The sequence below is a fragment of the Humulus lupulus genome, chromosome 1 (assembly GCF_963169125.1).
Source record: "Humulus lupulus chromosome 1, drHumLupu1.1, whole genome shotgun sequence".
NCBI lineage: Eukaryota > Viridiplantae > Streptophyta > Magnoliopsida > Rosales > Cannabaceae > Humulus > Humulus lupulus.
In genome coordinates this window covers 6,277,672-6,282,796 of record NC_084793.1, presented here as the reverse complement: position 1 = coordinate 6,282,796, position 5,125 = coordinate 6,277,672, and the positions used below count along the sequence as shown (strand labels likewise).

The 5,125-nt window shown below is 34.2% G+C and overlaps 1 pseudogene; it reads right to left on the bottom strand.

Moving 5' to 3' along the window:
• Nucleotides 1–347: 347 nt before the first annotated feature.
• Nucleotides 348–1,949, bottom strand: LOC133829319 (tyrosine decarboxylase-like; annotated as a pseudogene).
• Between the last annotated feature and the right edge of the window lie 3,176 nt (nt 1,950–5,125).

Genomic DNA, 5,125 nt, shown 5'->3' with positions numbered 1-5,125 from the left:
ACCTTATTTTGAGTAATGTAAACTATTTGGAATTCTTTGAAATTTTATAATGTCTTAAATGACAACAATATAGAAAGTGATTAAAAATATTAGAAAAATAAATTATTTAAGTAATGAAATAGTGAAATGGTGGTTTTGGGTGCACCGAATAGTGTTATATATAAGAGAATTGCTAAGGATTACCACTGGTGTCCAACACCACAAGTAGGTAGCATACTATTATTGGTGCAATACAATATTGGGTCCCACTTATTTAAATTTAATAAAAATGATGAGATATCGCTAACCAATCATAAGACGACACCTCATATATTATTGTACACCTTAAAATGTGAAATAGCAACACTCTATATATAATTAGCTAATACTAAGTCTGTATGTTCCTTCACGACGTTCCAAGCCCTAACAACGTGAGACTCCTCCGTCAAAGTCGACCCGACTGCCAACCGGAGCGCAAACGCTCCACCCACCAAGCAGTGGCTCAAGTACATCCGACCCGACCCGACCCGTTTATCGACTCAAGCAACTCTTTGTTCACCTCATTTATGCACGTGTCCCTTAAATCTGAATCACCATTGATAACATAACACTCTTCTTTCTTACCAACGACGTCGTTTCCGATCTCGTAATGATGATGATGATTTTTACTAATGAGTTTGACTTTAGTAACGGCGAACGGAGAAACTCTGAAACAGACCAATGAAAAGTTCCTCGGAACGACAACTTCAAATCTGTCGTCCGAGGCTAAGAGAGCTTCAAACTGCTTCGCCATCTTCACATGGCTTCGGATAAGCCCTTGGAGTCCCTCGACGCCGTAGCTACGAAGCACGAGCCAGAGTTTAAGGGATCGGAACCTCCGGCTCAGGGAAATCTGCCAGTCTTTATAGTCGATCACCTTCTTTGACTCCGTGGCTTTGTTCTTCAAAAACTCCGGGCTTGTCGATAGCGATCTGGTCAGCGCATTCGGGTCTTTGACCCATAAGCAGCAGCAGTCGAGTGTGGTGAAGAGCCACTTGTGCGCGTTGAAGCTGAACGAGTTCACTCCCTCAACGCCGTCGATGAAGTGGCGGAACTCCGGGCAAATGCATGCGCTTCCGGCGTAAGCAGCGTCGACGTGAACCCACATGTCGTAATCATTCGCCACGTCAGATATCGGTCCGAGAGGATCGACGGCTGTAGTTGAAGTCGTCCCCACCGTGGCGCAAACAAAGAGCGGCACCAACCCGGCTTCCATGTCGGTGATTATCATTCGCCGAAAAATCTCCGGCGACATGGAAAAAGACGTAGCTTTATTCGTCTTGACGATCCGGCAGTTCTCCGGATGAATCCCAGCGATTCTGGAGGCCTTTTGAAATGCACTGTGGGTTTGGTCCGACCCGTAAACAACAAGCTTTCCAATATTTTCTCGTCCGATAGCGCTAAGTTTCCGATCTCTCGCCGCCACGAGTGTGCAGATAATGGCTTCACACGTGGTCCCTTGCAGAACGCCGCCACCGGTGCCGAAGAAGAGGAAGGATTTAGGTAGTTTGAGCATTTCTCCGAGCCAGTCCATGACTATGGTCTCCAGCTCGGTAGCGGCGGGAGATGAGACCCAGTTGAGGCCGACGACGTTGAGTGCCGCGGCTAGTGTTTCGCCAAGGAACCCGGCAGTGCTGGCAGTGTTGGGAAAGAGAGCAAAATGGTTCGGGCTCTGCCAATGGGTTAAGCCCGAAATTATGTGTTGATTCACGTCGTTGAGGATGGTTTCGATGGGTTCCGGGTTGTTTGGAGCGGATTCGGGTAAACGGGTTCGGAGATAACCCGGTTGGACTGTGCTTAGAACTGGGTGAGTTTCGATGTTCTTGTAGTAATCTGCTATGAAGTCGATCATCATATGGCCTTGTCTTCTGAACTCCTCCGATTCTAAAGGGTTCATGGTTATTACAATAAGAAAAGCTCTACTCGCTAATAATAATAATGTTTTCTTTCTATTATTACATCAAATATCTCTTCTCTATTTATAGATTTTTTCCAATTAAAATGTGTGGTTGAGATCAACTCCTACCAAAATTTAGTGATTAGGATTTATTTTAACGTATCAATTAAAAATAATTAAGAATATTGGAATGAATGAGTAATGATATGTGCACGTGCACCTGAAATATGCACTCAAATATTATACACAGTGATGTGTTAGTTTAACTTAGTCAATTACATTTATTAAAACTAAGACTGACTATTTTAAAAATTAGTGACAGTGTGTATAATTTTTTATTGCATATTTATATATGAGTATTGTTATTTGCGATACCCATATAATATTTATTAAATTCAAATAAATGAAATTCGATATTAAATTATAGCAATCATTAAATTTTATAAATAAAAATGATCAAACATACATTACATGTTGTTTGTATATGGTACAATTAATACATCTTGGCTCCTTTTTTTTTATATGGTACAATCAAATAAATAAAAGTTTGGAAAAAAAATTAAAACAACACATCACGTAAAATATATACGAGGAAGGTGAGGTGGTCCAAAGGGTCATCCTCTCATGCATGTGTGAGACTCGAAAAGAGACCATTTATTGAGACAGTGCCCTGGCTTTGCTCCTATTTGGACTATACATACTTCACTTGGTAAGTGTGAAAAAAGTCTCACCTGACAAATATATAGAAACAATAATATTTTTATAAAAGAAAGACTTACTCCATTTAATACCAATTGACTTTAAGATGGAACCACATTCCTAATTTTAGTGGTATTTTCCCCCTCAAATTGTAATATGATATCAAGAGCAAGTTCGTCTTCCGCTGCACTCTATTTCTGACATTTCCAATATATGTCGATTCGTGTTGGATTCTATGACTTGTTTCGAACAGCGTGCATATATATCCACAAAATTCCAGACTAGTCTTGTGATGTCCTATATTCCCACAAATATCTTGAGTCGGTCTTGTAGCATTCTATCAAATATTCATGTTCGGTTTTATTGTATCTAAAGTCGTTCATAATGTCTACATTTTCAGGTCCAAATGTGGGGGGCGTATTAAATGTGAAAAAAGTCACACATGGAAAAATATATAAGAACAACAATATCCTTATAAAAGGAAATAATTACTCCACTTAACATCAACTGGTTTTAAGATGGAACCAGAATACTAGTCCTATGGGCATTTCCCCCTCAAATTGTAATAGTTACTTTTTAGAGAAATTTGTTTTATGTTGTGACTGTTTTATCATTAATAATAGTTTAAAATAATAGTTGGTCGAGAGGTTTCCGCTTTCTTTGTTAGTGGAAGGAGGAGTCTTTAGATCTTAGGGTTCGGTGGTCTTCAGTTTTGGGTGCTAGCTCGGCTTTTGGTTCTAATTCGGTCTCTTCATCTCTGATGGTGCTGAGCTCCTTCACAATGTGGGGGTTGTGTGCTCTCTAGTGCGAAGATCATTGCTAGGCTTGTTGTTTTGTTGGGGCTCACTCTTGATTTCGTAGTTCATTGTCTGACATCTTGGTTCTGATCAATGGTGCTACGCTAAGATTGTCGCTATCTATGGAGCTCTTGGCCACCTTCCTGTGTTGTTTTTGTTTTCACTGTCTTTTTATTTGTGTTTTGTTTTGAAAATAATACCCCTTTTGTGGGTATTGTAGACCATTCCATTAGTAGTGTTTGTATTTACTTTCTTAAATAGTATGGTGGCTCTTTTATTTTGTGAGGTTGCTCATTGTTACTTTGTTTCCTTTAGAGAAAATTGAGTGACTCAAGCGTTTTGACAATGCTTAGTCTTTGCTAGGTTTTGAGATGGTGTTGCATCTTTTTTGGTGGATATGTGAATAGTAAATAAACTAAATGTATCTTAAAATAGTCAATGTTTTCAAAATGTTGTATTTTTTTACTTAATTTTTTTTGTAGTAAATATATACTCAATGTTTTCAAAATATTATACTTTATATCTAATTTTTTAGTAAATGTACTAAATGACAATGTTGTACTTTTATACTCATTTTTTTTTGTAGTAAATATACCCAATATTTTAATATAGAGTTAATCTATCTTTACCATGAATATAAAAATACAATTTGGTAAAATATTGGATATACTTACCACAAAAAAATATATTAGGTATAAAAGTACAATACTTTGAAAATATTATGATATATTTATCGTTAAAAAAATTAGGTATAAAAGTACAACATTTTTTAAAACATTAGATATTTTAGTCATTATTTACTCTAGTAAATATATATTAATTAATGGGTGGACAAGGATTCACCTCTTAATTCCTTTTAAATACAAAATTAAGAAAATGTTATATATTTATCATTTTTCCTTTATAATAAGGCTCCCTTGGAAAAATGACCTATTTTTTGAAGTCATTTGGCACTTTGGCCTATTTTGATAATTTTTTGCAAAATGACCTTTGACACTCCAAACAACTAACCGAAATTTTAGACATAAGCCATTTTGCAAAAAATTATCAAAACTAGGCCAAAGTACAAAATGACTTAAAAAATATTATAAAATTTAAATTTAAATGTTATAAAATATTATTATGATAATAATATATAATCATAATTTTTACTAATTATATTAATACGAATTCAAATATTATAAAGTATTTAATACAAGACTAAATATTTAATATTTATATCAATATAAATTTAAATATTATAAAATATCATTATAATAATATATAATACATAATCTTAATTTTTATTAAAAAATTAATATTTATATATAAAAAAATTATCATATTATATATATTTAAAAAAATTATAAATAGTATTTTGATTTAATTTTTCATTTAATATATTTATGTCATTATTTTATATATAATATTATTTATTTATTTTAAATTTATATGACAATAATACAAATTTAATAAATATAATTAATAAATTTTATAAATAAAAATAACTAAAACGTGCATTGCATTGCATGTTGTTGGTTGTATATTGTACAATTAATACATCTTGGCTTATTGTTTGTTGTATTCAAGTGTCTTATATATTTCTTTTATACGCTATTTGAGCTCGAATGGGATTGTTCAAATTTATCAAATAAATAAAAGTTTGGAAAAAAATAATTAAAACAACACATCACATTGAAAAAATGCCAAAATAAATATGAGGACGGTGAGGTGG